The 12676-nt window shown below is 42.8% G+C and overlaps 1 protein-coding gene across 2 annotated transcripts in view; it reads left to right on the top strand.

Annotated features, from left to right (window-relative positions):
- The window catches only part of plekha6 (pleckstrin homology domain containing, family A member 6), a 330961-nt gene that overhangs the window by 43891 nt on the left and 274394 nt on the right, over window positions 1–12676 (top strand). The window contains exon 1 of one of the 2 annotated variants that reach the window (XM_043716439.1): window positions 5354–5605. The exons of the other annotated variant lie outside the window; for it this stretch is intronic. The gene's annotated coding sequence lies outside the window, so the exon portion shown is untranslated. Of the gene's footprint in view, window positions 1–5353; window positions 5606–12676 lie in introns of those variants that run through there. 2 annotated transcript variants of the gene reach the window in all.

Here is a 12676-nt window from a genome sequence, read left to right as displayed (position 1 = left end):
TTAACCCCCACACTACCACCTAAGTGCGGTAGTGCTTATTTTATCCCCAGCACCCATGGTGAGTGCAGAATTTATTTATTTTTTTTTCCGGGTCTCCTGTTTTTGTTTTTTTTTCTTTCACCTTTTTTTCTTTTCTTTTTCTTTTCTTTAAATAATTTAACCCCCACACTACCACCTAAGTGCGGTAGTGCTTATTTTATCCCCAGCACCCATTGTGTGTGTGTGTGTGTGCAGGTGTGAGAGACAGTGAAAGACACAAAGTGCACGAATCTTTATTCAAATTCCCAGAATTTTATTTGTGAACTGCCTCATCTCATAAAATTTATTGCCTGTTAAGCTAATTCTCCTCACTCCCACTTTGATTTTCTCAGGTTAATTTTACTGGTGTGTTCTGGACACCATTAAAATATCTTGGCCCCATCCCTCAGGCATAGATTTACACTTCATCCAAAACTAATTAGCGCAGTGGAATTCGCCTCCACTTGCTCCTAATCAGATTAAAGGCAAAAAAAAGTGTGCACTGACTGATTGGCTCAGAGCAGGCAGAGTGATGAGAGAATGCATACCTTGGTGACCTGTTATTGGACATTAATTGGGATGAAGTGATTTAAAACATTACAGATGTGCAAACTCACAAGATGGGCTATAACCTCTGAGGTGCATGTTACAAAAGCAGAAACCTTGCCCAGAAAGGTTTTATTATAATGTTTGAAGGACACTTAGATAAGTACATGAACAGGAAAGGTTTGGAGGGATATGAGCCAGGTGAGACTAATTTAGTTTGGGATTATGTTTGGCGTGGACTGGTTGGACTGAAGGGTCTGTTTCCATGTTGTATGACTCTGTGACTCTGAAAGTAGATTGATGTTTTGTAGGATTTAATCTTTGGGGCTTGATACCAAAATACAAAAACTCTTCTGAAATTGGAGAGAAGTAAAATCTAATTGATTAAGTAGTGCTGGATGTCGGGCCATGATTTCTTTGTAAATCATGGGAAGAAATGGTGGCTAGAGGTCATGTCATTGGACTAGTTGTCCCAAAGGTCCGGAGTATTGCGCTGATAACCTGGCTTCAGATCCCATCACTACAGCTGGATGACTTTAAATATAATGTGCCATAAAACTACATTCAACTGTTGTAAAACCCATCTAGTCCAGTAACATTCTTTTAGGAAGGACATTTGCTGTCCTTATCTGGCTTAGCCTACATGTGACTGCATGTATAAGGTTGGAGGCAGTGGAGGGCAACATTTCTAGAGGCAGTGAGGTCACTGATCGTCCTGGCAACAATGGCTTCTGTTGGGATGTGGGCTCATGGTCCAAGAGGGGAGGAGGAAGAAGTGTCCAAGAATAGGATAAATAGACAAAGTCTCTTCCTTAGGTCCAGAACTAGACTGCATAGGTTTAGGGTGAGAGGGGAAAGATATAAAAGAGACCCAAGGGTTGACTTTTTCATGCAGAGGGTGATACGTGTATGAAATGAGCTGCCAGAGGAAGTGGTGGAGGCTGGTACAATTGCAACATTTAAAAGGCATCTGGATGGGTATATGAATAGGAAGGGTTTGGAGGGATATGGGCCAGGTGCTGGCAGGTGGGACTAGATTGGGTGTGGATATTTGATTGGCATCGACGGGTTGGATCAAAGGGTCTGTTTCTGTGCTGTACATCTGACTCTGACTCTAGTTGGTGTTGATCATCCACAAGGTAAAGATCAGTGTGCCAGACTACAACAGCACCACCTTTGCTGGTGTGTTTGGTAACAAGATTAGGGTTGGACCTGTGAGAGTGAAGAGGACAGGTTAGAGTGGCTGAGAGGAGCGGAGAAATTGAGATGGTCAATGTCATGCTGTTAGTTTTCAATGAAGAGATGGAGGGCAGGTAAGAGGCCAAGGTAAGGGGTCCATATGGAGGGTGAATACTGGAGGAGGGTGAAAGGATTTGTGTGTGTGTGTGTGTGTGTCCCCTCCTCCGTTTCAAAGAAAACAATCCCAGTCTGTCCAGCCTTTCTTCATCACTGAAACTCTCCATTGTCATTAGAAAGATGTATCCGTTAGGAATGCAGGAGGTGTTTAGAACACCTGAATGAACCTATTCCTTTGGTTAACATCTCTTTAGTTAATGGCTGCTGAAATTTTAAACTATAAAGCCTTACCTGCAACCAATATATAACAACAGCTAAAACATGTTTTGTAGTGCCTTTAATGTGGTTTGAGGCAGTAAGATGACTTGTAGAAACACTATCAGACAAAAATTATTTTACTAATTGGCAAGTGGATAATCTGTGTTGACTTCAGGCAAGTATAGCCTTTGTCCCCCAGATACATCATTTCAGAAGCCAGGTTTCCCATTTTCTTCAAAATATTCAACAATTGTTTTTTCCATGATGCCCACAACAGTTTCTTGAATTTGTTTGAATCAGAAAAACCTAGACCATAGAAGGAAGCCAGTTGGCTCAACAAACCTCCATTGGGCTTTGAGAGAGCAATCATGTGTTTTTCTAATCAACCCCCTGTTCAGAGATATTGTGAAAGGGCTGTTGGAGTGTTGAGGTCATGTGTCTACTTCCTAAACCTGGGCCACCTGGTTAAGTCCCACCTGCTCCAGAGGTGTGTCACAATATCTCTGAACCAGCTGATTAGAAAATAGCTAACCAAAAAAAGTATTATGGCAGACTTCATTTGCAGATTCAATGGAGATTCTCCAGTTTCTCAATGAAATCCCTCTTAGCATTGATTCATTTGGACACAGTAGGAATGATTTAAGAGGGGTCAGGTTATTTCAGTGGTTAGCACTGCTGCCTCACAGCACCAGGGACCCAGGTTCAATACAACCCTCAACCAATGTGGAGTTTGCACGTTCTCCCCATGTCTGCGTGGGTTTCCTTTGGGTGCTCCAGTTTCTTCCCACAGTCCAAAGATGGGCAGGTTAGGTGGATTGGCCATGTTATCATGCCTGGGGATATGTAGGCTAGGTGGGTTAGCCCTAGGAAATGGGAATTGGGGTAGGATGCTCTTTGGAGGGTCAGAGTGGACTTATCAGGCCAAATGGCCTGTTTCCATACTGTGGGGATGGAACCTAGGCCACCTTGCTCAGAGATAGGAACACTACCATTGCACCTTAAAGATAAAATCACTATAGTCCTAGTAGACCACAAGGATGCTCAGTCATTAGAGAGGGAGATGATTGGTGGAGGGTCCCTTGGGGTTAACTGTAGAATCATAGGTGAGGGGAAAGGTTGAGAAAGAGAGTCCCTCATGGGTACCTTAGCCAGTGCAGGAATTGAACCCATGCTGTTGGCATCACTCTGCAGCCATCCAGCCAACTGAGCTGTCATGTGTTAATGGGATCCAAGCTTGAAGGTGATGCAGTAGCAAGAGACAAGAAGTTTCCTTGGCAAACAGTTTAATGTCTTGCCCATAGTTTCCCATGTAGTGTGTAGTTCCAGCTGTTTTTAAAAACCAGTAACCAAATTAACTGTTTAATGTTTGACAGCCCCTTAAAGGGCCACTACCCCTCTTTATAAACATTTTCTAATCACAACCCTGAGATGTTAGAACACACCTCTAAACCAGTTAGGACTTGAGCCTAGGTCTCCAGGCTTAGAGGCACGGACATTACCACTGTGCCACAAAACCCAGAATCCCCTTTTTATATTTATTTTTAATCAACTTGTTTGATATGTGACGACATACCTCTGAAGCAATTGGGACTTGAACTTGGACCTTCTGGTCCAAAGGCAGGTTCACTGTCAATGTCACTGTTCACTTTGTCTCTCTTCTTAGATTTACACAGATAATTAATGAATTATCACCCCTTTACTGTGTTTATCCAGCATTAACATCTTGTTTAGTCCCTGTCCCCATGTAGTTTTGCCTGAAATCTTGTAAATTCCATCTTACAGTTATCTGCCCAATTCCCTTTTAAAAATTATTTATAACAGCAGCTTCTAATGCCTTTTTCAGATTGAGTGTTGAGGATTCTGAGATAAAATCCCCTTCCCTTTGGATATTTTTGCCAATGGTTTTGGAAATTTGACCTCTGCTTATTGAGCCAGCCCTCGAAAGGGAATGTTTTTTCTTGGTTGATGCTATTTACCCAGCTTGTAAACCTCCTGGTTGGTGACTATCATAGAATCCCCACAGTATGGAAACAGGCCATTTGGCCTGACATGTCCACTCTGACTCTCCGAAGAACATCCTACCCAATCCCCATTTCCTAGGGCTAACCCACCTAGCCTACACATCCCTGGGCGTGATAGCACAGCCAATCCACCTAACCTGCACATCCTTGGACTGTGGGAAGAAATTGGAGTGCCCGGAGGAAACCTACACAAACACGGGGCGAACGTGCGAACTCCACGTTGGTTGAGGGTTGCATCGAATCTGGGTCCCTGATGCTGTGTGGCAGCAGTGCTACCCACTGACGCACCCTGACTACTTAATCTCCTGATCCCTCTTCAATCATTCCTACTGTGTCCAGATGAATTGATTCTATGAAGGATTTCATAGAAATGGGAGAATCTCCACTGAGAATGGTTCAGGAATCGGGCCCGTTGGTACCAATAATAAGCCACATTTTTGGTGTTCAAGTTCATGTTTTCTCATGGAAATACCCAGCTATCCATACAGAGAGGGGGAAAGAATATTCTCTCGTACATAAACCTCCAAATACCTCATGTGCCCAATCACTCAACCATCACTTGTTTCGCCTGTAACACTGGGAGAGACTGAGGACTGTCACTGTCTGCTGATCAATGTATTGGCTTTATCAACCATCTTGAACTGGAGGAGAGGCAAGACCACCCCTGATTCCTAAGGACAGGAAACACCTAAACCACACAGAGTGCATCAGCTAAAGGAAGTGCTCAAGAGCAATTATGGATTGGCAATAAATGTTAGCTGTGTGAGTGAAAGAACAAAGAAAATAAAACTACCCCAAGAAGAAGTGGATTTCACATCCTAACCGCATGTTGGCTAAAGAATTTACTCCTTAACACTTTCAATTTTTTTATGATTATCTTATAGCCATCTAATTATGTCCTTTGTAGTCTTCTGATTCCACATCAGTCAAAATACTGATGTGGGCCACAGGGTCGATTAAAGACTCAAAGGAAAAACACCATCATGTGACAAAATAAAGTGCTCAATTGCTCCTGAAACACACACTCTCCCTTCATTTGTAAGTGGAGCTGCCTGGGTGACAGAGAGCAGGATGATCCTGCAGCTCTGTGTGGTAACTCTCCTGGTTTATCACAGTACAGTAGTAAATCATGTGAGTACCTTGGGATTCCTTGGCCACAGAGCATGCTCTGAGAGAGAGAGAGAGAGAGAGAGAGTGTGTGTGTGAGTACTTGCCTGTGTGTGATGCTGATTCTGCAGCATCCTCCTCTTTCCAGCTCTCCCCCAGCTGCTGGGAGGACACGGCATTCCCAGAGAATCTGGGAGAGGCGGGATCTGGCTGGTGTGGGTGCAGAGTGGCACTGTTGTGGTGTTGACAGGAGTGGGTGCAGAGGTCTCGCTCCCTTGGTATCGGAAGAAGGAGCATGCAGCAGGAATCTAATACTAATCCTGACACGACATAACCAGCCATCTCTAAGCAGGTGTCTGGTAAGTCTTGATGCTCACTGGAACAGCATTTTAAAAAGGCTTCTCGGGCTATCAGGGCTGGTTTGCATATTTGGACGGATTCTTGTTTATTGTGCTAATTAATAGTGACGTCTTGTCATCCCTTCTTTCTTCCTTGATGCAAGAGAATCAATTCCTGGTTGTTCTTGAACAGATTCCTGCCATGTTTCCTGCCATGTATCCATAGCAACCAATTAGTAATTGGCCCTTTCTGAGTTCTTGGTATAAAAAAGCAGAAGAGGCTGGTTATTATGTTTTGAAAAATACTAATCAGATTTAAGAGGGTATTCACTGTAGTAATGGGGAGTTTGCAATGTAGAGTTCTCTTTCGTCTGTCATGGGGAGGGGCCTGGAATCCTGTCTGTTGAGGAGACGGAGCTGATAGCTGATTGCTTTCATTCCTGAGATGATTAAATCTATTGCATTTAGCGATGAGAAGATTTTGAAATGAATAATTCACAGGCTGGCTTAGCAGATTATTATATCTATCTGTTACTGTCTTGTTTTCTCTCTTTCTCTCTCTCGCTCTCATTATTTAGCTCCCATTCTGCTTTCCTCTTTCTATCTTTCTCTTTCTCTTCATCTCTGACTTTCTTGTCAGACTCTCCCTTTCACTGCCACTCTCATCTTCAGAGTTTCCAAATGTTGATTTTTTTTTTGTATTTAAGTAGTCTTCGAGCTGAATATATGTTGTGACTCTAACAACTGAAAGCTAGATGCTTTTGTTTGAAATGGTTCAGGTGCCTTATTTGGTTTTTCAATGGATGAACAGACCTGTTAAGGAGAGAGAAAGTTCAGGTCAGCTTATTCGACAGCTGCCACCTTCTCGCCTGTACTCTGCTTCTCCTGTTGACATTTGACAATGTCTTGTATGGTAATGATGATGCCTACAGTAAAAATGTCAAAATCAGAGTGATTGCTGTCAATCACCAATTGACCTTGACCCTGCCTTGCTATGTTGACGTGAGAGTAAATGACTTGGTATAATGTGATGACAAGCCCTGCGTTTTGCCTTTGTGTTTTGAATTACTGTTGTGTTGTTCAGTGTGAAAATAAACTGGAGGCCTTGGCTATCTGAGGATAACTAACTTGTTTTTTGACCCTCTTGGGATTTGAGGGTGTTGCACCTCTTCTGTTGTTTCCTGATATTCCACTTGCTTGTGTGCAAGGTGTTGGTGAAATATTTATTGTTTCTCCTGCCTGCTTTAAAGTATTTCACGGGATGTAGGTATCAGGGGAAGGCCAGCATCGGTTGCCCATCCCGAGTTGCCCGAGTGGCTTGCTATGCCATTTCGGAAGAGTCAATTATTGAGAGTCATAGATAGGGTAGACCAGTAAGATGGCAGATTTCCTTCCTTAAAGAATGCTAGAGAAAGTCCAAAAGATTTCTTACAACAACTGATGATTATTGTTCTGGTCCGCCCCATTTCCGGGACTATCTTAACATCTCAGTTTTAAAGGATCATCCCTTCTCTCTGAAGCTGTGCCCTCAGCTCCTCATCTCTCCTGCTAATGGAAACATCTTCTCCACCTTCCAAACTTAGAGTTTTTTTTTAATGCTCCTGTGAAAAGCTTTGGGACATATTAAAGGTACCAAGGGTATGTCTTGCACAAAACTGGGACCGACCTGTCTGAATCCACCTAAAAACTGCGATTCTAGTTAACCACGAGGTGGTTAACAATCACACGCTCTGCCAAGCTGTGGAAGTTTGAAAACAGTTCCTGTTGTCAAGTAAGTACAAGCTTTATGGCCAGAGGCTGACCCTGTTATCATTGGCAGTGTGAAAGCACAGGCTCACTATTCACTGTGGGCAAGTGTTTAGTGGGGACAGGGCCAGTGCTGTATTGGATGAGAAGGCAAACGATGGATGGGAGTGAGCAGTGAAGAGTGGTGCATAAGACCTTTACTTTTATCAACCTGTGAGCTCTGTCCAATCTGAAACGGGTGGAATGGATTCAACATATCAAGGCTTCCTCCCTAATGCATGTTAATGTGACATCCTGTCAACAATTTAAACTGGCCATAGTGTACAGGTGGATTATGGGAAATGCAGGGTTACAGGGAAAGGGCAAGGAGATGGGTCTGTCCTCACCCAGAGTGTGGTGAGCCTATGGAACTCTCTGCCACAGAAACAAGTTTAAGCCAAAATATTCAATGTTTTCAAGAAGGAGTTAGATGTAGTTCTTAGGGCTAAAGAGATCAAAGGTGATAGGGCCAAAGTGGGGATAGGGTACTGAGTTGGATGATCAACCATAATTAGATGAAATGGCTTAACAGCTTTGAAGGGCTGAGTGGCCTTGGGAAGCTCCTATTTCCTATGTTTCTATGTTTTAAAATCAGCAAGTTGCTTGACCAGGAGCCAGTGTAGGCAAAAGTGAGGACCGCAGATGTTGAAGATTAGAGTCAAGATTAGAGTGGTGCTGGAAAAGCACAGCAGGTCAGGCAGCATCCAAGCAGCAGGATTCAGTGTAGGTCAGTGTGCGTGGGGGTGAAAGACAAACGGGATTCGGACATGAGTTAAGACAAGGGCAACAGGGTTTTGGATGAGGTCACGTTCAAACAGTTTAGGATATGGGAGCACTGTGAGGTGTGTGCTGGAATAATGTGATCATGTATAATAAAGAAATGGATGACGGTTTAAGCAGCAGGCAAACTGAGATGGGAGTGAGGTTCCAGAGGTGGAAATAGATGGTCCTGGTGATGACAGAGATGACCATCTTCAGTTGTGGCGGTTTTGAATCACAATTAGATGTAAGTGTGTGTAATTTTTATCCTGGTCAGTGAGACTATGATGTGATGTGAGAATGAGATGAGAGCTGCCCCTGTTTGTGACCTCTCTATCATTAGTAAGGGGTGAACTATACCTCTGACTATGAGCATCATAAATCATCCTTGCCTTGATGGTAATTTTAAACAATATAATACCAGTCGTTGAGGAAGCAAATGCTTTGCAGAACTAGCAAACCCTTACAAATGGTCGCAAGACCATTTATTCTCACATATGAATTTTTATTTTACTTTGTTTCCCACCTCCCTACTCCTGCTACCCCTCAATATTTGGAGCACGAGTAACCCACATGGGTGATGGATGTTGTGCAGTTGCAAAAAAAAAAGACACACAGGGACAAAAAATATTCTACCTGCTCCTGGTATTCTGCTCATTGCTGATCTATGGCCATTTAATATTAATGCGATGTGGTGCTTGCAGGCTACACTGGTATATGATCTCTCTAATCATGCTTATGTTTGATCTGTGGTGATGTGTCACTTTATTGCAATTGTTAGGTTGCAGAGTGTGTGTGCATGGTTACCAGACATGAATACACTCTATAATTGACACTATTGTGCATGCTAATCTTACCTTGTTACTCTATCTCTCTGTCCGTCTCTCTCTCTCTCTCTCTCTCTCTCTCTCTTTCTCACATGTAATCCACTGGGGAGATCCAACATACTGGATAATGATTTAAATGCATCCAGTTCCACAGGGCACTAACGGTCTGGTTTGATTATTTTGCAGTTCCTTGTTGAGTAAGGTAGGGACCACAATGTATTGTGTCTCTGTATGATCTAATTGCCATCTCCCCTGTTGGTTATGGTGTTAGTTTTCAGCACTTTGCTGCTGGTTGGGCAGTGTGCTAGCCCTTGAATGCACAAACAATGACAACGAAAAGTGGCAGATATGTCGGAATGCTGGGGTTCCCCACCTAACAGTACTGTGTCAACACCTTTTACCACACTGGCTGCAGCAGATTAAGAAGAATCACAGATTCATAGCATGCTTACAGCATAGCAAAGGAGACCATGCAGCCCATTGTGTCCATGTCTGCTATCTACTAGAGAAACTCATTCAGCTTCCCCTTTTCCCCTCAATCCTGTCATTCTTTTCACCTCAGATAATTATTCAGTTCCCTTTCTGGAACCCCTGATTTGTATTTGCCACTACCAGACCTTAGAATAAAGGGGAGCCAATTTAAGACTGGAGTGAGGAGGATTTTTTTTCTCTCAGGTGAGAGAGTCTTTGGAACTCCTTGGCACCGAGAGCTATGGGGATGGAGTCCTTGTGTACATTTAAGTTGAGGTAGGTAGATTTTTAATCAATAGGGGAATCGAGGGTTACAGATTAAGGCCAGGAAATGGACAGGAGGAGTGTCAGATCTGCCAGGACACTATTGAATGGTGGAGTAGGCTTGAGGGGCCGAGTGGCCTATTCCTGTTCCTATTTTTCATGGTGGTCACACTCTCAGATGGTCTATTCCAAATCACAACCACAGGCTGCTTAAAACATATATAACTAATTTGGTCTTTTGTTCATTTCCGGCACACTTGAAGTCAATGATCTTTAGATCTTGAACTCAATGCCAGTGAAAAAGAAATAAAGACTTGAATTTGTCTAGTTTTTTTTAATGACCGTCAGACATCCCCAAGCTCACTAACAAAGTACTTCTGAAATGCTTGAAAAGGAGAAACCAAGTAGCCATTGCACATGAAGGGAGAGCTCCTACAGACATTGGTAATGATTCGATGATCTGTTTGTATTTTTTTTATGAACACTTTTCTGATCTTCAGGATCCATGGGATCTTCTACATCCACTAAGGCATGCAAATAGCAGCTCAGCTGAATGTACCATCCAGAAGACAGGTTCTCTGTCAATCCAGCAGCCCTTCAGGAACCCAATGAAATGTCTCTGCAGATGCTTGTACTCAAGCCCTAAGGTCAGGCTTGAACCCAAGCACACTGGGATTCAGAGGAGGGGTCACTACCAAGTGAGCCCTATCTGACACTTTTTAATATGGAAATAATTTCCACCTATCCATTTTGTTCAAAGCCTGTGTGATTTTAACACACTTCCTCTCATTATTTTCTTCTCAAACAAGAACAAGCCAAACTTCACCAATCTAGCCATATTACTGAAGCATCTGATCTCCTGAACCATTCTTGTGAATCAAGACTCATGGTAATCTTCTAAGGATTGCTTAGGGATCATAAAACCAGAAGATGTAGGAGCAGATGTAGGCCATTCAGCCCATTGACTCTGCACTGCCATTCAATGAGATCATGGCTGATCTGTTAATCTTCACCTTGACTTTCCTGCCCTTTCTCCATAACTCTTAATTGCTTTAGTGACTAAAAAGCTGTCTGTCTTGCCTTTGAATAATTTAGCCTGAATGACCCAACCTCAATAGCCCTCTACAGTAAACAATTCCAAATTTACTGCTGCTCTCTGAGACTCAAAATTCCTCCTCTTGTCTGTCTTAAATGTGCAAGCCCTTATTCTGAGATTATGTCCTTTGGTGCTGACCTCTCCAACAAGGGGAAACCACCTCTCCTCATTTAGCCTGTAAAGCCCCCTATGAATCTTGGATGTTTCAATAAGGTCAATTCAGATGGACAATAGATGCTGGTCTTGCCAGTGACACTCAGAGTCCAAGAATGAAAAGCAAAGGGAAAGGATCCACCCACACAAATCTGATTCCTGTGGACTATACTCCATAAACTCCCCACAACGTTTTGTTGTAAAAGGTAGTGGTTCTGAAGGAGTTCATGTTCATGTCATAAAAGCAAAATACTATGGATGCCAAAAATCTGAAATAACAACAAGGGTTGGAAAAACTCAGCAGATCTGGCAGCATCTGTGGAGAGTAACAGTTCTATTTCGTGTCTGATATGACTCTTCTGAAGAACTTCTCTTGTATGCTATATCCAACTACTTCTTGAAATCATACAATGTTTTGGTCTTAACTGCTTTCTGTGGAAGTGAATTGCATAGTCTCACCATTGTCTGGATGAAGTAATTTCTCCTCAATACAGTCTTAAATGGTCTTACCCTGTATCTTTCGACTGTGATTAAAAATGTGTTGCTGGAAAAGCGCAGCAAGTCAGGTAGCATCAAAGGAACAGGAGAATCGACGTTTCGGGCATAAGCCCTTCTCCTGTTCCTTTGATGCTGCCTGACCTGCTGCGCTTCTCCAGCAACACATTTTTAAGCTCTGATCTCCAGCATCTGCAGTCCTCACTTTCTCCTCTTTCGACTGTGATCCATTTTGTCCAAGTACTCCGAGTGGGGATATATTCTGCACAATTCTTACTAAATGTGCCAAGCAAGTTAATATAAACTATTGTGACTGTGCAGTGATCTGCGTTGTTATGAAAGATCAGTGTTTCTTCTGTTTATAGACTCAACAGAGGCCTATCCTTTTCCACTGATAATTAGACAGGTCCTAGATTCAGGGAAGGGAGGATTGGTGACAGAAAACCAGCCAAAGCAGAATAGAACAGGCAGGAGATGGTGAAAATACAGCTCACCTGACAGTCTGCTAATGGCCTGGTAAAGGTGGAAAATGAGATTATAATCTCTAGCCAGTTTAACAAAGGACAACTCAGAGATTTGTTTATTGACCCCTTGTTGACTGACCAAAATTGGTCATGGAGATGAACTCAGCCCTGAATCACAAGCACACACACGCGGGCACGTGTACATGCACACGTGCACATTGCCCCAGCTACAGAACTGGAGTGTTGCTGAAAAGGTTGACATCTTGCCAAACCATTTTGTCTTGCATTGCTGAGGACATCGTAAGAATTCCAAATTTCAAATCCTCACAATGATTTATACTTCATAAAAATATTAAAATGTGTCATCTTTCACAACAAGATGTGGGGAGGGATGTGGTGTGAGGAATCAACGATGTGAAGAGGAATCAGTGAGCTATAATGCTTCCACTTTGACCAATTACTATAACATCATTCATAGCCCTGACCTTTTGTACTCGTTCATTAGATGTGGGCATCACTGGGTGGGTCAGCATTCATTCCCATCCTTAATCACCTCTTCACCTGACTAGATTCCTCGGGCTATTTTAGAGGGCATTTAACAGTCACGCATATTGCTGTAGACCAGACTGAGTAAGATTTCCTTACTTAAAGAGTGTGCTTGAACCACAGAGCTTTTTACAATTGGTCATGGTTAAATGGTTGACAATCGGTGAACTTTTGATTCCAGATTTTTGTTGAATTCAGATTTCAATAACTGCCATGTTGAGATTCAAACTCA

This window comes from Chiloscyllium plagiosum, chromosome 26 (assembly GCF_004010195.1).
Source record: "Chiloscyllium plagiosum isolate BGI_BamShark_2017 chromosome 26, ASM401019v2, whole genome shotgun sequence".
Classification (NCBI taxonomy): domain Eukaryota; kingdom Metazoa; phylum Chordata; class Chondrichthyes; order Orectolobiformes; family Hemiscylliidae; genus Chiloscyllium; species Chiloscyllium plagiosum.
The sequence above is the reverse complement of the archived record's forward strand: the minus strand, read 5'-3'. Positions and strand labels throughout refer to the sequence as shown.